At 46.4% G+C, this 25,320-nt stretch overlaps 1 long non-coding RNA gene across 2 annotated transcripts in view; it reads left to right on the forward strand.

Annotated features, from left to right (window-relative positions):
• The first annotated feature begins 248 nt into the window (after positions 1-248).
• The window catches only part of LOC142476637 (uncharacterized), a 41,714-nt gene continuing 16,642 nt past the window's right edge, over positions 249-25,320 (forward strand). For both annotated transcript variants that reach the window (XR_012791857.1, XR_012791858.1), the window contains exon 1: positions 249-2,581. This is a non-coding gene — a long non-coding RNA (uncharacterized LOC142476637). The remainder of the gene's footprint in view (positions 2,582-25,320) is intronic.

Consider the following 25,320-nt stretch of genomic DNA (forward strand, 5'->3'; position numbering starts at 1 on the left):
ACTCCATATTCAAGGTGTGGTCTTACTAGTGTTTTGTAAAGGGGCATAATTATGTTTACTTCCCTTCCATCCATTGGCCGTTTGATGCAAGATAAGATCTTGTTTGCCTTTGCAGCTTCTGCATGACATTGGGGCACTATTGTTAAGCCTGCTGTCTACAAGCACTCCTAAATCCTTCTCCATCAAGGATTCCCCCAATATATCTCCATTTAATTGTAAGTCGCCCTTCTTTACTTCCTATGTTTATGTTATTTGCATATCCCTGTATACCTGTCCTTTCTAAAAAGATGTCTAACCTATTCTTCTGTTAGGCCTCGTTCAGGGTGCCTGCTTCGCGGACGTGTGCGCACATGTTCGAAACAAAGTATTTAAAGTCAATAGCGGTTGTCAGGGTAGCAGCTACCCTTGTCTCCGAAGTACGGAGTTGACGCTTGCTACAGTTTGCATAAACAACTCAAGTTGTTTTTTCAAGCTGCAGCAGCATCACTGGTACTTCAGCAGCCTATCAAATCATTCTTGAAAATGATTTGAACAGAGCAACACCCATCCCTAAGCCTGAGGTCTGTAGCCCCGCCTCCTCAACGCTAGCAAAGGTCTGCTGGGGATGATGTGCACACATCGCCCAGCAGACTGATGCACACACGCGGACGCGCGCCCTCCACCTCCTGTCTCTGCCACCCTGAACGAGGCCTTAGTGAAATCTTCTTGCCTCCTATATCAAGGGATGACGCTGTGTCATTTGTATTGTCCTTGGGACGAAAAGTTCATAACAAATTCATGTATTTCAGGCAACATCTGCACTCGCCAGAACCGTCTTCAAGAATCCTGTCTCTGGAATGAACTTCAGTGATACAAGGAGGAGAAAAATAGTGACCCGGTTCTCCGCTTTATATTGAAAAATCAATGGATCCCCTCCGCAGTCAAATTCAACTTGTCAACACGAGTGTTTGAAAAATATTTGTGTCTTTAAAGAAGCAGTCCAAGCTGCCTTTCCCCCCATCCCACCCCCTTTAATATGTTCATCAATACAATCACCGATCACGCATGCACAATTGGCGCTGGCCTTACAAGCGCACTCTGCCGCGGTACATTTAGATAGAAACCCCCGAGACTTTTAGATTGATTACGGGACAGTGGGCAAAAAAACGGGACTGTCCGGCTAAACAGGGACGTCTGGTCACCCTAACTTTATGGCAATCTTGCTGTAATGATCCTTTTAAATTGAGTCCTAGAATAATAAATAGAACGGTGGCACCTTTAGGATCCCCCCTTGGGTGCATGCCACCTAGGCCAGGTGCTTTATTTACCTTAATTTGCACTTCTTCCTCTGTTGACATAATGTAAACCTAGTTAATGTTGAGGTTTTGGCTTCTATTTCCTGTAATATTTATGCAATTGGCTTATCGGTATATACCAGGGGTCTGCAACCTTTCAAGGAAGAAAAGCCTCGTTTGTTTTTTCTTTGACCAAAATATTTTGAGAGCTGCAACATATGCATGAATATGAATACAACCCCACAAACGCATGCATGATACATACATATATTGTACACACTCTTTTCCCCCTCCCTCCTCTCCCCCGAATCTGCTCCCCTCCACTCTCACTCAATCCCCCCCCCCCCCCATTCAATTCTTCCACCCTCCACCCACGCAATTCAAGAACTTAACCTTGGGGAACAGTCAGTGTCGGATTTAAAAAAATGCTGCCCATAGGCACTTACCTGGTGCCGCTTTCTTCCAGCGCCGCCCCGTTGCCATGGCAACATCGCACATGCGCAATCAGTGCTTGTCGGCCGCTTGGACACATGCGCGGCCGGCAAACATTGATCGTGCGTGTACAAAAGTGTCTGGCAAGTGGCGATCGCGCATGCTCACGAGCAGCTCGCAAGTGCAGATCGCGCATGCCGTCCCCAAATTCTGCCACCCTGGGCTCGGATGTATCTGGCCTAATGGGAAATTCGCCCCTTGGCACAGTGATCCGATGTCGCTGGAGTGGCCATGCAGGAGGATCCGGAAGTTGGAACCGACTTCTAGCGCCCCCGCACCGACATGGTACACAGGCAGGGGAGTGAGGGATTGGCTGCAGCGCTGGTCGGCCAGACACCGAGACAGAGCCGTGTATTTACTCAAAGAGACCCCTGCTATATACAGAGGCAAATCATTTGTTTAATATATCTGCCTTCTCCTTACATTCCATAACTTGACTGCTAATTTCACACTAATAGGATCCTCCGTTCTCTTTTCTTTTTTTGCCAAATATTTTATTGTAGGTTTTTATGCATTTAATACAAAAAAACAAAATGATGTTATTACAAAATATGGCGTTGGTACATCGGTGTGAATATTTGGGTTTTACCTGATTTAAGTCTTAATGATCTAGTTTGAGAGTTAAAGACGTATTACTTCATTTCCTATATTCTCTTCTCTAATATTTTTGTTATTAATGTACCTGTGGAGAGGCGTCCGTCTGTGCCCTGCCAGAGGCAGCCGGCCCTGGCGATCCTAACACGGAAGTTAGGGCCCATCAGAAGTCAGGCCCAACTTTCGCAGTCTGCCGTCTGGGTGAATACCTCCACCGCCAGGTAAGGTCTCGCATGCCACAGTTAGGGTTCCGTGGGGTGGGGGAACATCAACAATGTAAATGCCTGCCTCTTCCTTTCCATATCTTCCCTTATCTGTTTATTTAGCCGCATTGGTTTGTATTTTATACACTGAATTACATAGAAATGTTACATCTTTTAACAGCAGCAAGATGTTAAACAATAATTTTTATTTATTTATAAAAAATGTTTTAATAGGAAGTAATACACTGAGAGTTACCTCTCGTTTTCACGTATGTTCTGGGCACAGAGTTATAACAATACATAGTTACATTAAATGAACAGAGGTAATACAGTCAATTCACAGACATTTCATGTACAGATAGAGTTGGAAAATTGGGTACAAGGAATAAAGGCTTGTGAGTTTCAGATTGAAATAGAGCAGCTTTAACATCACTTTTAACATTGTGATTTGTGCGTTGGTTGTTCTATTACCCTTTACCCACCCTGTTTTTTTCTTTCTGTACCCATCCCCTATCCTCAACATAATATAAAAATAAATAAAATTGTTTGGAAAAAAAAAGAAAAGAAAGAAATACCTGTGTTAGCCCAGCTGCGAGTAAATGAGTATATGAGTACTTCAATATTAGGTGATTACCATTTTTATTTGGATTAACTACCTCTCGAAAGTTTGTCTTATAATATCATTTGTAATATTTTGTAATATGTAATATCATTTGGCCTTAGGCCGTGGCCAGGATGAGGAGACGCGCGCTCACTAGGCGTGACGTCAGCGTCTGCCCAAGCAGGAGTGATTGGCTGTCCTGCTCACTGAATGTACACACACGGTGGGGGTGGGGGTGTGCCACATCTTCTGTCAAAGTGAATTTGTGGGGGGGGGGGGGAGGGGTTGGCATGAAGGGAAAGGGGACACCTTGGCATAATTGAAGGTTTATTAGGGTGACACGGCTGGTGTTCTAAAAGCTGCACCTTGGATCTCTCAAAAAATTCTAAATAACACTGCGTGTCCTCAACAGTTCCCCGTCTCTCTCACTGTCCCTTCTCACGAGCCCCTGTTCAGAAAGAGGACGCAACAGCACTTGGGACGCGTCCATCAGGAACAAGGTATTTAAACGCGCTGAGTGCGCCCGTGCGGGCGTCTCTACACCTTAGCCGCGGCCATAGTCCAAATAAAAAAGGTATCACCTGATACTGAGGTGCTCATTTACTCTACACTATTTTATACACAAGTTATATTTTAAAATGCCTTTACAGACATTTTTTTATTTGCTGCTTGGAAGCGCTTTTATCCAGTGCTAATAAAAGGAACTAAAATATACCAATTTCCAGGTGCGTAGGAACTAAATGTTAATTGGTGAACAGTCTGTCAGAAACCGGCAGAAAAATCTGGTCGGGGGACTACGGAAGGGACAGGTCTGCAACTCTGCCCTTCACCATTATCACCTAGCATACAGCGCTTCCGCTTCAGCAATGGATTCTGGGAAATGACAGGCAAATGAGCACACAGTGCCACCTTTTGTCTCAAGACCACATTACATGCTAGGTGATAATGGTGAAGGGCAGGGCTGCAGGACTGTAAGACGTGAATGTGCTCACATGTAATATTTTTATATGCTATATGCTATACAGTGGAGGGTTTTTAGTCACCTTTTCACCCACCATAACTTAAATAATGTATATACATATATACACAAAATGTATGACTGCGAATCTATGTGCTATATATATATCAATTGTTGTCATTATGTATAACGTGCCAACGTTGTTCTGCAGCACTCTGTATTTTGGGGTAAGGCTGCGTCCATGGTATGGACGACAACGCAAGACGCGTCCGCATGAGGCATGCGGGCGCGTGCACACTGAGGCAGGAGGGGGCACGGCTCGTGTACTATGGCAAGGGAAAGCCTCCGCTTTCCTTCAGCCTCCGCACGGCTGCACTCTCTATGGACGCAGCCTAACAGGCATGTATACAATGTGTTGACCGCTATACACATACTGTTTCAAAAGGTAAGAAGGTCGGTGTGCCAAAGATTTTACAATGTGTATATCATGTTGTACACAACAATTATACCGCTCGTGTTAAAGCTCCTTCCAAGGAGATTTCAGCTAAACATTAGAGTTTTATTTCCACTGACTTGCATTAGAATGAGGGAAGTAGTTGTAGAGAGAAAACAGAACTATTTTTATTTTCAGCTACAAATTAGGAACTTAACTCTAAAATGTAGTTACACTTCTATTTTAAATGAGACTGTTCCATCCAGGGAATTCTAATACAATAAGTGAAACAAACCGTAAAAGCAGTTTAGTCATAAACCCCATTATACAAACAAAGAAAATGAATAGCGTGACCTGTAAATGGTGTATAATAAAACACTAATAATAGAATACATACAATAAATAGCCTATAACTTTCCCTGCAGCCTTGGTTGTTATACTTTCACCCATAGTATAGTGAACACAAGTGTGAAGAAGAAAACTCTTGTGGCGCAAAAATAAAATAATACATAGTACAAGGTGTGTAAAATATCAAATCCCACACTCTAAGATAAACAAAAGAGATACCGGCGCCTAATGAGTCCAAAAATAATGGAATCCTGGATATCCAGTAGAAATAGTTCCAGTTCCAAGGAAATCAACAGTCTCTGTATCTTGGGGTATTCAGATATGACTTGATGCAGTGGAAGTAGAACATGCAATGAAAAAAGAAATATTTAGTGCAACACAGTTAAACAATTTATACAGACATATTTGCAACTGGCTGACATAAACAGACAAAACAAACAGACACAACTAGACAAACAACACTTAAGCAAAGCTAATGATAAAAGTTATTTATTAAACTAGATGATATAAAGGACAAATGGCTAACAGACCGCTCCGGTGGGTTAAAACCTAGATAACACTCACAGGACGGCTGCTGGTAATTCGCATAGTACCAATGGGGGCTGGTGACCGCGTGTGGGGGATCCGCTGGGTGCCTCAGACGCCTTGTATTCCTTCTGCGTCTCTCTACTGGCAAAAACCGGAAGTGACGCCGTCCTCGTGGCGGACCGGAAATGACGTTGCCGGATGTGACGTCAGAACCTGGCAATCTCCAGTGGAAGATACAGGAAACGGCGATCTGCACCTCCTTGCCCCACAGTCGTTGGAAGAATGCACTCAGCACTTGTACTGCTTGTAAATATAAGCCACCAAATGTCCTATATATAGATAAAAAATGCCCTACACGTTTCGTGCGTCTAAACACACTTCCTCAGGGGATATGAAGTGATGGCAGTGATGCTGGTTTATATACCCTCAAACTACCCACTTCCATGATAATCTTTGTATGAATGTATATAGAAAAACGTTGTAGGCTCCTTCATATCTCCTCTGTCTCTTCCTCACTGTGACTCCCCATGGTACTCAAAGAAAAGAGAACATCGCAAATAGCGCAATTAGTGAAATAGAAATAAATAAAGCGCAAGCCCATAAACCAAAGTCATTCAAGTGCTAGTGATAGGTGAATATAATTGAAAATGCTACTAATTCACAACTTAAAAAGTGAATTACAAATGGTGAGTACACCAGGTGCTGCCAGATACCTGCGGTTATTCAAGCCGCATAGAACTTGCACTATTTTTGCAAATAGCGCAATAAAGTTAAAAAATTTCTGGAGAACAGTAAAAATATGCATAATGCACTCACCGTGTGATATTAAAACATAAGCATTCAAATTTTAGGGAATCGGAGCAGCTCTGCAAGATCTAACCGCTACTTTTGCGTCACGAGTCTCCGGTACTTTCATCTCGTGGCGCTTTGGCCTGGCTCTGTCCTCCGTCTGGCGTGTTCTTATTACCCTACACGTTTTGCCTGGACCTGGACTTGATGATACTAATTTTAGCTCTGGAGACCCACGGCTTACTATTGGCCCACGTGCCCAGAGGCTTTAAACCTGGGCAGAAGATACCAGGACCCCCTACGGAAGTAAGTATTTTGGGGAGCAGGGAGTCCCCAGAGCTGAAATTAACATAATTCAGCTCCGGAGAACCCTTCTTCCCACCCGGGGATACAATTTGTTTGGGGGGCTGCATTTGCTCCTTTAACTACAACTTTTCCTCTTCATTTTGCCACCCCCTGATACATACCACCCGTAGGCTGTCTCATCTGCTTACTGCCATGGCACGGACCTGCCTTCATACAAACTTGTGAGTGTAACACTGTAGAGTGGAGTGGGGGATCTGATATTTTTCACACATTGCACTATGTATTATTTTCTTGTTGCGCCGTATGTTTCCCCGCCCCCCCCTCTTTGGACTTTAAATCCCTTTATACCTTAACGTGTATCGTCAAAGACTAATAACATAACATTAAGTCCTATTTTTGCTGGACAGGAGGGGAGTGTGAGAGGACATGACTTTTTACAACACGTGGAGAGATAGCTGTGTACACACCTGAGATACATGCTAATTTGGGTATGCAATTATTAGGTATGACTTACAGTAACATCACATATTTCCCAGAGATCTCTCAGTATATTCTAACACTCTCTCTTTTGTCTTTTTGTCGCTCTCTAGTCCAGCAAAATCCACAGCGCTGTGTATCTGGTCCTTAGTGATACACCGTACTATACACCTCATATATCAACCATGGCCCCCTGCAGACACACTTACCAGAACACCCTCCTACTGTCTCTGAACGTTCTTCCAACTTACCATTTAGATTGTAAGCTCTTCGGGGCAGACGCCATTTTCCCTAATGTTATTTTTATGTCTTAAGCGCTTATTCCCATGATGTGTTATATTACTGTAATAATAACTTTATTTCACATAGCGCTTTTCTTCCAATGGGACTTCACAATGACAGTACAGCGCGCGGTTACGCAGCCCATAGGAATGTTACAGACGCAGTCTCTGCCCAGATGAGCTTCCAATCTATGGGTGCGGTCCCAGTCAGCACTGTAGCACGCGCGCCCGGCGGGGCGGCGGCACGTGCACAGCGCTGCACCGCTATCTGCGGTCCTGGGACAGAGGGAGAGTTTACGTCGGGAGGTAGCGTGGTGTGGGGTTTGCAGGGGCGTGGCCATGACCTCACGCAGCTGGTTCGCCCTCATTGGCTGAACCGCCGGCGGGGCTCAATTTAACAGTCTTTACTGAAAACCGGTCGCGCAGCGCTGGGGAAATGTGCGCGGCAAGGTAATAACTGGGACCGGATTGACTGGGGGGGGCGGTGCTTGAACGCACTGCGCACGCCAAGAAGTGCGCTGCAGAAGGTACTGGGGCCGCAGCCTATGATTGTTGGTGCCTGAGGCACAGGGAGATAAAGTGACTTACCCGAGGTTACAAGGAGCTGACGGGAAATTGAACCAGGTTTCTTTGTTACAAACTCACTGTCATTGTTTGCAGTCAGTTGCTTTACTCACTGAGCTACTCTTCCTCCCTATGCCACGTGTATTACTGCTGTGAAGCGCTATGCACATAGATGGCACTATATAAATAAAGATATACATACATAGTGACAGCTTCCAGAGACAGAAAAGGAAGCATTACATGTAGTGGATGGCAGTTCTAGGCCTTGATGATTGGGACTTGGTGGTTATGCAGAGTAATGGTTATGAGTCCCAGCAGGCTAATTAAATGCTTGATGTAGAAGGTGTGTTTTCTGATTTGATTTACAGGTGGCAAGCGAAGATATATACTTCCTGTGAGGGGGTTCCACAGGTCGGGGGTAGAGAGGGAGACAGGTTTTTTAGCAAGAGCAGCAGTGGAGTTGGAAGGGGTGGAAAGGAGACAGGTCTGAGCAGAGAGCAGCACCAGTTCCAACGAGAAAATTCTCAGTGTGCATATGAAAATACAAATAGAACACACATTTGTGGACAATTACCGAATACCATGCCACGCGAGTGGGCTTTGGTTCTGTTGCAACTCTACCGATTCAAATGTTGGGTAATGTCTTTTGTTGAAGAAGTGGCACCTTTCTCAAATGTTGTATTGATTTAATTATTTATTTGTATAAGAAAGTCACCGTTGTTATACCTTTTTTTTAATACCCTCTGCCAGTTTTTTGATACTTTATTAGCAATAAATTGTAACACAATTCAACTTGATTTAATTTATCACAGCTTGTATAGTCACATTTCTAAGATTTTTTTGCGCGTGTCCCTTCTCTTGTTATGAGCAGAGTGCAGGAGACCAGCATGGGTATAGTGAGAAATCGAATTTGAGATGTAGGGGGGGTAGAGCATCCCTGCTTCAGCACAGGTGGCTCAATAATAATAATAGCATGTTCTTATATAGCGCTGCTAGTTTTACGTAGCGCGTTACAGAGACATTTTGCAGACACAGGTCCCTGCCCCGTAGAGCTTACAATCAATGTTTTTGGTGCCTGAGGCCCAGGGAGATAAAGTGACTTGCCCAAGGTCACAAGGAGCTGACACTGGGAATTGAACCAGGTTCCCCTGCTTCACACTCCGTGCCAGTCAGTGTCTTTACTCACTGAGCCACTCCTCGCAGTCCTTGCTTCAGCACAGGTGGCTCAATCGGAGGCTCCGGTTTGGAGTAAGTCTCACTCATATTTAGTACCAATTTCTCATGAGTTTCAACGAAGTCTCCCTAACGGACGTCTGAACTTGCCACATGCCATTTTATCACCCATAACCTCCACATGTCACATCTTTGAATTCGGGATTAGTTCAGCTTGCAATGACTTGCTCTGGGATGAGGAAACTAATATGAGGAAATGAAAAATATTATAACTTTTGTTCGGCCAAACATCAGGGTGTTTCCCTGAGAAGCAGGAAGAATTGGCCAATGTGCATGTGCTCTACAACAATGCATCAGCTTGCAAAATATCTCTTTATGGAACAAGAAACACTGCATATACTATGATCTCTGCTATATTTAATTAAAGTATTCCCATTTTTTTTTTTAAATAACATGCTGGCAAGCATTTTATTGAGGAATATTCTTCTCCTTATTTTGTGATTGTGTAATATATTTCTTAAAGCAGCGGTGACTTATTTACCAGGCTCTGGTCATACGTCTCTTTGACAACGAGGCGTCAAACGACGTCCGTTGCCATGGAGATGTGACATCAAATGACGCCACGGGTCACGTGACGTCACATGACCCGCAGCGTCATTTGACGCATCATTAGACACGAGGGGGGGGGGGGTCGCGACCGAGGAGGGAGCAGGTAGGGGTGGCGCAGGCGCGGGGAGTTTGCCCACCGCTGTCCTAAAGCATTTGCAATCAATACCCATGTTCAGTGTGCTGTGAATACATCTCCCCCTTTCTGAGGAAGATTTCACCATCAGTTAAATTGATCTTCCCAAGTAAAGAGAAAGACTCTTCACACTATATTAAATAGGGATCTCTGTGGTGGCTGCAACTTTATGCATAATTACAACACCGTTCCTCAAAGTTTATTTTATTGTAGATTCCTGAAAAGGTTAATTTGCATACAAAGAAACCAAATAAAGTAATCTAATCTTTACTTTGTGCTAACCATGACATTCAAATGTCTGTTAATAATAATAATAATACAGTAATAATATAATTGTTTTTTTCTTGTATAGCGGTGACAGTATACGCATCGCTGTATATAGAATTTTTACAGACAGTCTGCTCACAATCTATTTTTAGTACCCGAGGCACAGGGAGATAAAGTGAGATGCCCAAGATCACCAGCAAGGTTAAGCAAATGATTACTGAATTATTGACCTCATTATTAAGTAGGCTAGTTTAAGCATTAGACCCCGTAAGTCTGCACCTAAGTCTCTATGCAGTGTTCTGTGAAGGGCTTCCCAGTGCTAGAGAAGATTTGAGTCCCATTCATTTCAATGTAGCTGATCACTTCCTCAGCACAGGGAAGCAACTTCACAGCATATAGAACTTAGAGTGCCGTGTATATTACAATGTAGTCTTGTACCACAATTATAACCAGAGCTGTCAAAATTCTAGCCACTCCGGAGCCTGAGCCCACGCATGCATGAGACCCCTCCTTACGCCCCGGAGCAGGGGGATCTGTGCCTGCAGAGGGTGTTCTGTGGGCGAGGTCGGTTACGTCAGAGCAAGGTAATGACGTCTGCGGGTGGGATAGTGCTGTAAAGGGTCAGAGTAATGAGGCAAGGAGGCTATTATGTAAGGACCTGGAGTAATGATGAAGGGGGCAAGATTAGGGCTGTATCTCAGGATCTTCCAGCATCAGGAAATACAGCCCTAATGCAAGAAATGCACGCAAATGGAATGACACGTGACCGGGCTGCGTAATCCTAAATTAACTTTACAAATATGTGTCGATAAAGGAGGTCTTGCCATTTTTCAGATGGCTTCCCAGGATTGCTGTGGCACAGGAATTCATGGAGCCATTTTATTCTGTTCCTGTAAACCTGTTTTTTAAGGCTTGGCATTATAGTACAGTGTGTCCAGTAACATTGAGGATATGTCCTATGATGTTGGGGCTGTCCCTAGGATGCCATAGAGTTCCCATTTTTCTTACAACACTGCTTAGACAATTGGCAGTTTCAATAGAACAGCAGGTGGCCAAAATAGGATACTGGCACAGAGTGGACTGCTGCAGACCCTCTGATATTAAGAGAGAATAGGTCACTTTTCCGTTGTTGTCTAGGAGTTCTATGGGCCCCCTTAACATATTATTATAAGGTATTTTTAATGCTCCAACATGTTCCTCTGTAGAGTACAATAAGGGTGGAAAGGTAATATCGAGCATAACTAATTAAAAGCAACGTCCCACAGAGAGGAACGAGCCACGGAAATTGTTTTTGGATGGCGTTCCTACGGAAGCAACGGCGCCAGTAGTACCCGAGGACACCTCAGCGTTTTTGGAATTGGCAGAGCCAAGTAATAGTCATTGCGGAGGAGATGACGAAAGAACCAATGTTACAGCACCAGAGTTTGCTGGAGCAGGTGTCCCCCAACCGGCATGTTTGGGGGCTAGTTGCATGATGGATACCGTTTCCACCCTTTTCCTATCTGGTCCGAGAGGAAAGAAAGGTTTGATGGTGAAGCGTCCCACCCAAGTTATGCTGACCAGGGTGTCTGCTTCTTTGAAGGGTAAGGTAGTGCACTGGTGAGAGGATCTGTTAACTCCTCTGGAAGAGGCCCAACTAAACTAACCTTGATTCTAGTATAGATAGGGTGTTCTACATTGAGGATGTTTTGCGGGTCATGTCTCTGGCAGAACCCCTCTAGCCAAGAGGGGTATACGGAACAGAGTCAGGGACACATGGGGATAGTAGTATCTTTATGTGTCAGGAGGAGTTATGGATATTCTGGACATGTTTCGGCATCAGTGGATGGAGAACACGTGAAGGCCTATATGTAAGGAAGCAGGAGTTACGCCGTGCACGGCGTGCTCCTTACTCACCCGCAGCTCTGTCGGGGTCTCCCGCGACTCACAGGGACTCCCCCATGGCGCCGAGCTCCGGTCCTTCTATGCGCGCGCGCGCACATCCAGTCTCTTCTTCTGCCCTCGGTTCAGGGCGTGGGCCCGCGCACGCAGCTACAGACGCTGCCACCGGGAGGCGCGGCCACACAGGGGCGCACCAACCCTTTAAAAAGACAGTACCCTTTTGCAATGCCACAATACAATGCACCAATACTTCTAGGATTTATAGCTCCTCCTCCAGGAACTCATCTAGACCTATCCCTGTCTCAGCCTGGCCCATTCACACACCCCCGCCTTGCTTCTCGGCTATTGGTTCCTCATACCTACATATACCCTCCAGATTCATTGACTCGTCGGCTGAGCATAGAACCAGTTGTTCTCATCACTCTCTGCCTCCCTAGTTCTGTTCCACAGATTTCCTCGTGTACCGGACCGGCTTCTGCTACGTCTTCCTGCACCTCTGGCATCCCGAACTCGGCATACGGCATCACGACTCTTCTCATCTCTGGCATTCGGATTCTGGCTTACGGTAAACGACAACGTCTCTCTCTCTAACCCTGGACTTGGCTACCGCACCCTCTACCATCCGTACCTCTCCTACCCCGATCCCGGAATCCCAGACCATTCTTCAATCAAGACGTGCCCTCGTGGCTGTGGGTGGCGTAATTACCTTTCCCACCTCAGCACCGCGGTCCCGTCTCGTTTGTGGTGAGCACATCCTGACATTATGCTCAGCCCACCAAAAATGGACCCCGCTGAGGTGGAGCGCACTATTAATGCCCATTCTGCACTTTTTACCAGACTAGAGACTTATCTGGAACAAACGGATAGACGGACAGATACGTTGCAGCAAAGTGTTAACTCTCTTACGGTTCAAGTTCGAGCTCTCACTCGGCAACTTTCACCCGGAGCTTCCCCTGCACCTGCAACTCCCTTTCCTACCCCTCCGTTTGCACTGGAACCTCGTATTCCACCTCCCAAACACTATGGTGGAGACCCCCAAGGATGTAGGGGCTTCCTTAACCAATGCCTCATCCAATTTCGTCTCGCTCCCTCTCGTTTTGCCTCTTCTGTTTTCAGGGTTGGCTTTATCCTGTCTCTCCTTACCGACCAGGCCCTGGCATGGGCTTCTCCCATCTGGGAACAACAAGGGCCTCTCACCCAGGACATCGATCTCTTCGTCGAGGAGTTCAGAAGAGTTTTCGACACCTCGGCACGGAAGTTAACGGCAGCTTCGGCCCTTCATCATATAACCCAGGGAGATCGTACCGTCGCTGGGTATGCCATAGAGTTCCGCACTCTTGCTGGTGAGACGGGTTGGAATAACGAAGCATTATCTTCTGCGTTTTGGCAGGGTCTGTCTGAGTCCCTGAAAGATGAGCTCGCTGCACGGGACCGTCCTACTGATTTAGAGGAGTTAATCACCCTGGCGGTTCGAGTAGATCAGCGTCTACAGAAACGGAGATTCGAACGCTCTCGTTACCGACAACGGGTGCCAAGAAACCTTGCTCCTTCCTTCATTTCCCCGTTACCTCCTTCCGAGAATATTCCGGAACCAATGCAGCTGGGGGGCAACAGGCTGCCTCCTGCCGAGAAACAACGTCGGCGTAATGCCGGTCTCTGCATGTACTGTGGCAACTCCAGTCACATGCTACCCCAGTGTCCTCACAAGCCGGGAAACGCCAACTCCTAACGAAATCCCGGAGAGTTTCGTTGGGAATTCTTATCCTTTCTCCTATTGTCAAGGACATACTACCCACCAGGATAATGTTGCCTATTACACTGTCTGGAGAGGGGTTTCACGCTCAAGCGCGAGTGTTCATTGATTCTGGGTCCGCTGGTAACTTTATTGATGAGACTTTTGCTAGGCGAAACAATATTTCACTTGTCACCAAGAAGACGCCTATAGGTCTGGAAGCCATTGACGGTCGACCCCTACAACCGGCATTTATCACACTACAGACGGTGTCTCTACAACTACAGTTCTTCGATCTCCATACGGAGTTCATTACTCTCGATGTGATCCACTCTCCCTCTGCTGAGCTGATTATGGGTCTTCCTTGGCTTCAACTCCATAATCCTCGCATCGACTGGACGGATCGGGAACCCATCCAGTGGGCTACTTCGTGTGCCAAAACCTGTACCAGGGTTTCCCAGAGGATTGGTGGGTTGTCTACTCTGCCAGAGAAGATCGACTCCTTACCTTCTGAGTACTGGGGATTCCGCGATGTGTTCGACAAGGCACGTTCCGAGATACTACCTCCGCACCGTTCTTTCGATTGTCCCATTGACCTACTTCCTGGAGCACCTCTTCCTAGAGGACGATCGTATCCACTCTCTATCCCAGAGACGAAAGCCATGAGTACCTACATCGCTGAGAATTTAGAAAGGGGTTTCATCCGAAAATCTTCTTCCCCAGTTGGTGCAGGCTTCTTCTTCGTCAAAAAGAAGGACGGTTCTCTCCGTCCATGCATTGACTACCGAGGCTTGAATAACATCACGCGCAAAAATCGCTATCCTCTACCTTTGATTCCGGAACTATTTGATCGTCTCCAGGGAGCTACTATCTTTTCTAAGTTGGATTTAAGAGGGGCCTATAATCTAGTAGGATACGAGAGGGGGACGAGTGGAAGACTGCTTTTAACACCCATGACGGCCACTACGAATACCTGGTGATGCCGTTCGGCCAGTGCAACGCACCAGCAGTTTTCCAGGATTTTGTCAACGAGATTTTTCGGGACATTCTTAACAAATTTCTTATTGTTTACCTAGATGACATACTTATCTTTTCTCAATCCACTCAAGAGCACATCAAACACGTTCAGCATGTGTTGTTACGCCTTCGGGAGAACCATCTCTTTGCGAAATTGGAGAAATGTCAGTTCCATATCAAATCAGTGGCGTTTTTGGGTTACGTTATTTCTGATTCCGGTTTCAATATGGATCCAGAGAAACTTAAGGCGATTTTGGACTGGCCTCGTCCGAACACTCTCAAAGCTGTACAACGCTTCTTGGGTTTTGCAAACTATTATCGACGTTTCATCCGCAATTTTTCCTCTACAGTATCTCCCATAACTGCACTTCCGAAGAAAGGTGCAGATCCTTCATCATGGTCTGAAACCGCCATACAGGCATTTGATCTGCTGAAAAGGGCTTTTGTTTCTGCGCCCATTCTCACACACCCGGATCCTAAACTTCCTTTTACCTTGGAGGTAGATGCTTCTGACATCGGGGCTGGGGCTGTTTTATCCCAGAGGACATCTCCTTTAGCCAGACTGCATCCATGCGCCTTCTTTTCGAAGAAATTTTCATCCGCAGAACAGAATTACGATGTCGGGAACCGGGAACTTTTAGCGATCAAATTAGCATTAGAGGAGTGGAGACATTTCTTAGAAGGTACAGAGACACCCATAACCATTCTTACAGACCATAAGAACCTTCTCTACCTAGAAGGGGCACGTCGTTTGAACTCTCGGCAAGCCCGCTGGGCATTATTTTTTTCACGATTCAATTTCCTCATCTCCTTCATTCCTGGCTCCAAGAACCTTAAAGCGGACGCCCTCTCTCGACAGTTCCTTGCAGAGGACAAATCTGAAGAACAGCTAGAGACTATCATTCCTTCCAGATGTATCCTGTCCGCCAATTCCTTTGATATTATGGGCAAAATTCAATCCGAGCAATCTCAGATTCCTATAGGGCTCAAAGTTCCAGAGGGAAAACTCTACACGGCAGTCCAACACCGCAAAAAGGTTTTAGAATGGTGTCATTCTTCTAAATCTGCAGGACATCCGGGAATACGGAAGACTAACGATCTCGTTCAACGCATCTTCTGGTGGCCAGAGAGAGCTAAGGATGTAGAGGAGTTCGTCAAATCGTGTGGTACTTGTGCTCGCAACAAGGTACCTCGGGTCAAACCAGCAGGCCTTCTTCTTCCTTTACCCATTCCAGACCGTCCCTGGAACCATATTTCTATGGACTTCATTGTGGAGCTTCCAGATTCCAAGGGAAAGGATACGATTCTTGTGGTCATTGATCGTTTTTCCAAACAGACGCATCTTGTGCCTTTGAGGGGTCTTCCAAATTCCTCCCGCCTTGCGGATGTCTTCATTCAGGAGATTTTTCGTCTTCACGGGGTGCCAGCAACTATTGTTTCGGACCGTGGATCTCAATTTGTATCAAGATTTTGGCGTGCCTTTTCCCGAAAATTGGGGATTTCACTTCAATTCTCTTCAGGATACCACCCACAGACCAATGGGCAGACGGAGAGGGCCAACCAAAACCTAGAACAGTATCTTCGATGTTTTATAACCGATACGCAGCAGGATTGGGTGGATTTGCTTCCTTGGGCCGAGTTTGCTCTTAACTCTCTTCGCAATGATTCCACTCAAGAATCTCCATTTTTTATTAATTGTGGCTTTCATCCTTCTCGTTTACCTTTTTCCTCCCTATCCTCAGGAGTACCAGCGGTGGACAAACGCATCTCCCGGCTGAAAAACTTATGGACAAGGATTCAGGAGAACTTAAAGGTAGCTACAGGGAGACAGAAACTCCAGGCAGATCGCCTTCGACGTCAAGTACCGGAGTTTGTTCCAGGAGACAAGGTGTGGCTTTCTTCCAGGAATATCCGACTAAAGGTTCCTACCATGAAGCTTGCTCCCAAGTTCCTCGGTCCCTTCACCGTAGTTAGGAGGGTTAATCCTGTGGCTTACCAGCTACGCCTTCCACCTTCGATGAAGATACCTTCGGTCTTCCATGTATCCTTACTTAAACCAGTATTTCAGAGTCCTCGCTTTTCCAAGAATACTTCTCCTCCACTTCCTCTTACGATTCACGGTCAACAGGAGTACGAGGTCCAGTTTATCTTGGATTCCAGGATCTCCAGAGGAGGAGTACAATACCTGGTTCACTGGAAGGGGTTCGGACCTGAGGAACGTTCATGGATTCCCCATCGGGATCTTCACGCACCTCGCCTTCTTCAGGCTTTCCATCATAGGAATCCCTCCAAGCCTTGTCATGGACGCCCGGAGGTCGCCCCTGAAGGGGGGGGTACTGTAAGGAAGCAGGAGTTACGCCGTGCACGGCGTGCTCCTTACTCACCCGCAGCTCTGTCGGGGTCTCCCGCGACTCACAGGGACTCCCCCATGCCGCCGAGCTCTGGTCCTTCTATGCGCGCGCGCGCACATCCAGTCTCTTCTTCTGCCCTCGGTTCAGGGCGTGGGCCCGCGCACGCAGCTACAGACGCTGCCACCGGGAGGCGCGGCCACACAGGGGCGCACCAACCCTTTAAAAAGACAGTACCCTTTTGCAATGCCACAATACAATGCACCAATACTTCTAGGATTTATAGCTCCTCCTCCAGGAACTCATCTAGACCTATCCCTGTCTCAGCCTGGCCCATTCACACACCCCCGCCTTGCTTCTTGGCTATTGGTTCCTCATACCTACATATACCCTCCAGATTCATTGACTCGTCGGCTGAGCATAGAACCAGTTGTTCTCATCACTCTCTGCCTCCCTAGTTCTGTTCCACAGATTTCCTCGTGTACCGGACCGGCTTCTGCTACGTCTTCCTGCACCTCTGGCATCCCGAACTCGGCATACGGCATCACGACTCTTCTCTGGCATTCGGATTCTGGCTTACGGTAAACGACAACGTCTCTCTCTCTAACCCTGGACTTGGCTACCGCACCCTCTACCATCCGTACCTCTCCTACCCCGATCCCGGAATCCCAGACCATTCTTCAATCAAGACGTGCCCTCGTGGCTGTGGGTGGCGTAATTACCTTTCCCACCTCAGCACCGTGGTCCCGTCTCGTTTGTGGTGAGCACATCCTGACACTATATTACTCATCATGGCCATGCTTTCCTTATCATGAAGAAGAAGCACAAGGACAATCTAGTGCAGATCTGGCACATAGACCGCAGTATCTACAACGATCGAGTTGAGTATGGGGATACAAATCAAGTTGCTTAACCTATCGCAACTCATTTCCCAACCCACACGGACAAATCTGAAATCGCACAACCATTCCTTGCTAGACTGGATTCTCTCCTCAAATCCCAGCAGGCATCCTTCCTGATATTTTCAGTGACCATGCAATAGTGTACTGTGTAAGGAAAATTAAACAACCCCAATCAAGCCCTAAAGTTCTCCTCACTAGAACATTTAGAAACTTTAACCCACAACAGTTTCTGGCTGACCTTACCAACTGCCTGTGGCACAGAATAGATTTAATTCCTGACCCCGATTCTGTGCTCGACTATTTCCAATCCGACTTCTTAAAACTCTGTGATACCCATGCTCCACTACTCAGAATAAGGTTATGGGGGACCCACCTTCCATGGGTTACACCTGACCTTATAGCACTCTACCAGTTCAGGGATGCCTTGTGGAAAAGTTACAAAGTAACGGGCACTACCAAGAATCTCAATCAGTACAGATGCCTGCGGAACATGTGCACAAGGCAAACAAGTCCTGCAAAAGCACAATATTACTCTGACAATCTCCTGCAGAATACATCAAACCCAGCTAACTTCTGGAAGGTTATCAACAACATATTCCAGCCTTCTAACCATCAGTAACCAAGTAATATCACTAAGGGGGATATTAGTCTGACAAACCCCACTGACATTGCAAATGCATTTAATGAGTACTTTGTGGGGTGTGCTACTAACTTATTAGCTAAACCAGGCCTGCACAACTCGTAAAGCGAGAAGGGCCGAACGGCTACAAGGAAAAAAAATTTGGGCCGCACGGGTAAAATCATTATCATCATCATCTCTCCTCCAGCACCTATCATCATCATCCTCATATCTCCCCCAGAACCCCTCACTATCAACCTTTGCGATACTCCCCATCTATCTCTCATACCCCCATCTCTCCCCCTCACCCACACACATAATACTCCCCCTCCACATCAAACACACAATACCCCCCTGCACACCACACACATCCCACCCCCCCTGCACCTCACATCCTTCTCCCCCCTGCACCTCACATCATTCTCCCCCCTGCAACTCACATCACTCTCTCCCCCTGCACCTCACATCACTCCCCCCCCCTGCACCTCACATCACTCTCCCTCCCTGCACCTCACATCACCCCACCTGCACCACCAATCACCCCCCCTGCACCTCCAATCACCCCCCCCCTGCACCATCAATCAACCTCCCCTGTACCTCCAATCACCCCCCCTACACCTCCAATGACCCTCCCCTGCACCTCCAATCACCCCCCCCTGCACCGCCAATCACCCCCCTGCACCTCACATCACACCCTGCACCTCACCTCACCCCCCTGCACCTCACATCACCCCCCTGCACCTCACATCATCCCTCCTGCACATCACCTCCCCTGCACATCACCCCCCTGCACCTCACATCACCCCTCCTGCACATCACCCCCTGCACATCACCCCCTGCACATCACCTCCCCTGCACATCACCTCCCCTGCACATCACCTCCCCTGCACATCACCCCCCTGCACATCACCCCCCTGCACATCACCCCCCCTTCACATCACCCCCCCTGCACATCACCACCCTGCACATATCCCCCTGCACCTCACATCACCCCCTGCACCTCCTCACCTCCCTGCATCTCCTCACCTCACATCAGCCCCTGTACCTCCCCTACACCTCCCCTCGCCCCCCTGCACCTCAGATCATGGCGGCAGAGCAGGCAGGACTGCGCGCGATCGCAAGCAGCGGGCACCGGAAGTGCCGCACTGCAAGAGCGTGCAGTCTTGAGAGCGGGCTGGGGGGGAGGAAGGGGAGAGCGGGCTCTGCTCATGGCGGGTTGGGGAGAGGGAGAGCGGACTCGGGGGAGGGAGGAGGAGGAGAGCGGGCGGGGGAGGGAGGAGGAGGAGAGCAGACTCGGGGGAGGGAGGAGGAGGAGAGCCGCCGCCGCCACTGCGGGCCGCACAGTGAGTGTGCGGCCCGCGGGCCGCGTGTTGTGCGGGCCTGAGCTAAACGCAACCCAAACCACAAACCTGAATCTCATCCTGGGAGTACCCATATAGCCCCACCGCCACCCAACACTGCCCACAATTTTCAATTTGGCCCAGTATCCGAAGAGGAGATTACACAAGCGCTCCTCAAATTAAAACTAAGCAGCCAATGTGGACCTGACTTACTACAATCTAAGTTCCTAAGACTTGGTGCTCCAGCAATTGCCAAACCAATTGCTTACATAGTCAACACTATTCTGTCTGCCGGCCATACCCCTAAGACCCCAATCGTCAAAAATGGGGACAAAACACTGTCTCAAACTACATGCCAATCGCTCTTCTCCCAATACTATCCAAAGTCATGGAAAAATGTGTTAATTCCCAATTAAGCGATTACTATACCAAGACAAATTTCCCTAGCCAATTTCAATCTGTCTTTCGCCCCAAACACTCCACCGTAACTACCCTGCTAAAAGTTTGCAATGAAATCCAGTGTGGAATGGAACGGGGACAACTCGCTGGTGCAATATTCCTAGATTTTGCAAAGGCTTTTGATACTGTTGATCTTGCTATCCTGCTTAACAAACTCCAGTGGTCTGGAATAGGGAAGCATGCTTTAAACTGGTTTCAATCCTACCTATCAGGTAGATCCCAACATGTGTCCATCTCAGGCTCTAAATCCACCCCTTGGATATCACCTGTGGTGTCCCGCAAGGCTCTGTTCTGGGGCTCCTACCCTTCTCAGTGTTCATCAATGATCTTCCCACAGCTTGTAAGGAAGCTTCAATACACATGTATGCAGATGACACAATCCTATATGCACACAGCCATAGCCTCTCCGACCTTGAACACATTCTTCAGTCTGACTTTTTTTTTTTCAACAAAAGTTTTTATTAAGCACTTGATACATGCATACAATGCATACAACAATCTTTCAACCCATTGTCTGGGAAATCAGTATCCACAGCACTTGATTTAGGTAACATCAATAATAACTGCACAAACTGGGGAGACGTACAGACATACCGACTTACAACAAGAGAGGGGGGGGGGAAAGGGCGGGGCTGCAGTCTGGAGATTCTCTTTCAAGGAGTCTATATCGCTGGTCCTACTTGTGGGGGATCTGCGCGGGTGTGTATTTGCTTCCTTAGCCCATGCTCCTGCCCGTTTGTAGTCGGCCCTACCGGTCTTGTGCTACCTATTGTCAGTTCTGGTCCATCCAAGGAAAATGCATTTCTTATTATCAAAGCAGTATAGTAGTGGCATATATCCCTGGGATATCTGTTTGGGCCAGCCAGGGCGCCCACACTTTGAGGAAGTTTGTGCCGGTGTCATTTACCATGCTCGTCAGCTGTTCCATCCGGCAAACGTACCAGATTCGGTTCCGAATTTTTGGGATGTTGGGTACTTCTGGTTGCTTCCATAATGCTGCGATCTCGCACCTCAGGGCCGCGGCAAAATGTGCAATCAATTTATGGTCAGATCTGTTTAGGCCCCTGGTGCGCCTTCCCAACAGGAGCAGCCAGGGGTCCAAAGGGACCTCGCGGCCAAGCAAAGTCTGCAGCCAGCTTCTAATGTCTTCCCAGATCGGGGCCACCTTGGTGCAACCCCACAACATATGTAGAAGGTCTGCCTGCTCCCCACATTGTTTTGGGCACAAGGGGGGGTAGTCCTTGACAAACAGCCAATCTTTTCGGGGTAAGATACCACCTCATGAGGACCTCAGTCTGACTTTTTAAGATTCGAAAACTGGATTTTCCAAAACAAACTGTTTTTAAACACTGACAAGACTGTAACAATGGTATTTGGGACAAGACTAAATTTGTAAAGCTTCCAGTGACTGAGCTCCAGATCAGAACCAATGCTGACACTACCCTAACTCCTGTTACTAGATAAATACCTGGGCATATGGTTTGACTCCCACTTAACACTCGGGATGCACATTGATACCCTGACATCCAAAACCTATGCCAAACTAGGTGTACTTTACAGGAACAAATCTTCCCTGAGCCTGCTGGTCAGAAAGCGTATCGCACAGCAGATGCTAATGCCAACTATTGACTATGGAGACATAGTACACGGCTCGGCACCCCAAACCCACCTTATCAAACTTGATAACCTCTACAATTCAATATGCCATTTTGTTCTACAATGCAACTACAACACACATCACTGCGAAATGCTCAAAGAACAAGATTGGTCATCACTTGAGTCTAGGCGCAAAGTTCTCCTTTTCTGTCTTGCCTTCAAATACTTTCTGGGCAAGCTACCCATCTATCTGAATAAGCTCCTCATTCCTACCACATGCAGCACTTATCATCTGAGATCTGACTCCAAAAGATTGTTCATGGTCCCAAGGCTCAACAAAGTATCCGGCTGCTCCTCCTCCTACCGTGCACCCCACAACTGGAACAACCTACCGGAGACTTTCACAGCCGCCACCAGTCTAAGTTCTTTCAAAACCAAAGCTGTCTCACATTTTAATCTGGTCTGTAACTGCTACATACGCCTATAACATATATTATCTTTAACTGTGTATGCAATGTCTTGTATATAAAGTATACCCTGTTCACTTATGTAACTGTATTTGTAACCATGTATTATTTGTCATTTTAACTCTATGTCCAGGACATACTTGAAAATAAGAGATAACTCTCAATGTATTACTTCCTGGTAAAACATTTTATAAATAAATAAATAAAACACGCTATTAGAGACGGTTTGGGTTCCTTACAATGCATCTGATCTCAGACGCGCTACTAGAGAGGGTAGGGGTCCCTTACAATGCATCTGATCTCAGACGCGCTATTAGAGAGGGTTGGGGTTCCTTACAATGCATCTGATCTCAGACACGCTATTAGAGAGGGTTGGGGTTCCTTACAATGCATCTGATCTCAGACGCGCTATTAGAGAGGGTTGGGGTCCCTTACAATGCATCTGATCACAGACGCGCTATTATAGAGAGTTGGGGATTCCTCAGAATTTCACTTAGGGTTCCTTAACCAAAAAAAGGTTGGAAACCACTGCTCTAGCGTTTGCCGCCGGGGACCCTTTTTTAATACACCCCCCACTCCCCCATCCATAGTACAAAAAATTGGACGTTGGATAGCTTTTTCTGGACCTTACCTACCCTTCACAAATATATATTTAGGCATATGGTACCTTAGTGTATTATTTACCACATTTAATTGTATGTCATTTATGTTTGCATTTGCATTCATTTGAGTTATAAGAGTACAAATAATAGCTATACCTGGCGGTGGTACCCCCCATAGTGTAGTATAGTACATCAGCTGCCAGGGGGCGGTATCTGACGTTAAACTGTAAATCAAGAGAATGAAAAACAAAATCAGGTTAATTATTGTAATTGTCCACTCTTTTTTTTTATGAGAGGTGTTTAGCTCTCAGTTGATTTGGGTGTTACTTGCTTCTGTCAGAACCTGATGAGAAAGCTGCAAGCTGGGACCATGGCGTGATAAAAAAATTTATACTGTGTTTATTAAAAGATTAAGCCTTCGTTTTAGTAGATAAATCACTTCTTTCCGGGATTGATGCCAAGAGACGGAGCAACAGCGCTAACAACCAGACAAGTTAATATTCGAAGGGAACTGTCTGACTTCATTACCCCCTGGAATGTGAAAAGCTTAAGGAACTGAATTGTAAAAACAATATATAAAAATACATTGACCGTTACAGCAATAATCCCTTCAGTGAGGCACAGGCAGGTATTTTCTGCAAAGGCAGAAGAAAGTTCATATACAAGGGGCAATGCTTTGTATACCAAATATTTAAATATTTATGACATAGTAAAAAGGATCCTGAACAGAGCAGAGTTTTATTCTCTAGGCAATTTGTAGGTTTGTAAATTATAGGGACAGCATCAAGCAGGCAATCCATGCTGAATTCAGGCACGTTATCTGTGAAGTTAAAAAAGATGTTTCTTACTTGGGGGGAGTGGACAGATAATCTTGAGGGGAGGGTAGATGAGATCATTCAGACCCAAAATGGCGCTGAAACCTCTACGCAATGAATCTACTATATATACTATGCAGGCGGTCCTTGCTTACCGACTCCCGCTTACCGACGGATGCCTCATACGACAACGCATAATGCAGTCCGCCGGACGCATTATCCGATGGTCGCCGCCGCCGATTAACATGGACCCGCAATCCGACGATCCGTTAACCGACGGCGGTTTGCGGGACACATTCTGTCGGATAAGCGAGGACCGCCTGTATTTTGGAAAGCTGTTGGTTTGTCTGTCTGGTCGCTATGCATTGGGACATCTCTTAATATATTAATATATCGCAACCAAATTTTCCATGCTGGTTCCTGAGATCAAGGAGCAGGTTTTTGTCTATGTTTGGATACAATTGGACGCCATTTTGAATCAAGATGGCAGACCGAGCCTTTCCCAACTGCACTGATTTTAACCAAATTCGACAGGATTGTATTATGTATGTATGCAGGGCCGCCGACAGATTTCACGAGGCCCAGGACTAGAGTTACGTCCGCCCCCCCACCCCCACGTGTCGGCAGTATTGCGAGCCCTCCCGTGTTGCGGTATTGCGAGCCCTAAACCCTCATTTCACACCTCATGAGCCCCCTCTATTTCTCTCCCTCTTCCCATGTATTTCTCTCCCCTCCATCTCACTCCCTCTTCCTCACTATCCCCTTTCTACCCGCCTCACATGTATTTCTCTCCCCTGCGTCTCACTCTTACTCCATCTTCCTCACTCACCCCCTCACTCTCCCCCTTCTCCTGCCTCGCATGTATTTCTCTCCCCTGCGTCTCACTCTTACTCCTTCTTGTCCTCCCTCACCCCCTCCCTCAACCCCTCTTCTCTCACTCGCCCCCACCTTCCGTCAATTACCCCACTCTCACTCAACCCCCCCACACAAAATACATACCAAAAAACCCCACCCCAATACATATATATTTTTTAAACACCCCACACTGCCCAATACATATTAAAAAATACCGCCACTCCTCCCAATACATATAAAAAGACCCAATACATATAAAAAACAATACATATAAAAAACAAATACATTTAAATAAAAAACCCAATGCATGTAAAAAAAAAAACAAATACATATAAAAAAGCCTTAATACATATAAATAAAAACCCCAATGCATATAAAAAAAAAACAGTGCATATATAAGAAGCCCCAGTAAATATATAAAAAGCCCCAAAACATATAAAAAAGCCCCAATACATATAAAAAAATCACAAATACATATAAAAAAGTCCCAAATACATATAAAAAGCCCTAATACATATCAAAAAAGCCCCAATACATTAAAAAAGCCCCAAATACATAAAAAAAAACAATACATATAAAAAAACAATCCATATTAAAAAAAAGCCCCAATACAGTACATATAAAATATACACTTACGTTGTGGATGGTCTCGGGGCC

Source organism: Ascaphus truei, unplaced genomic scaffold (genome assembly GCF_040206685.1).
Source record: "Ascaphus truei isolate aAscTru1 unplaced genomic scaffold, aAscTru1.hap1 HAP1_SCAFFOLD_1631, whole genome shotgun sequence".
NCBI lineage: Eukaryota > Metazoa > Chordata > Amphibia > Anura > Ascaphidae > Ascaphus > Ascaphus truei.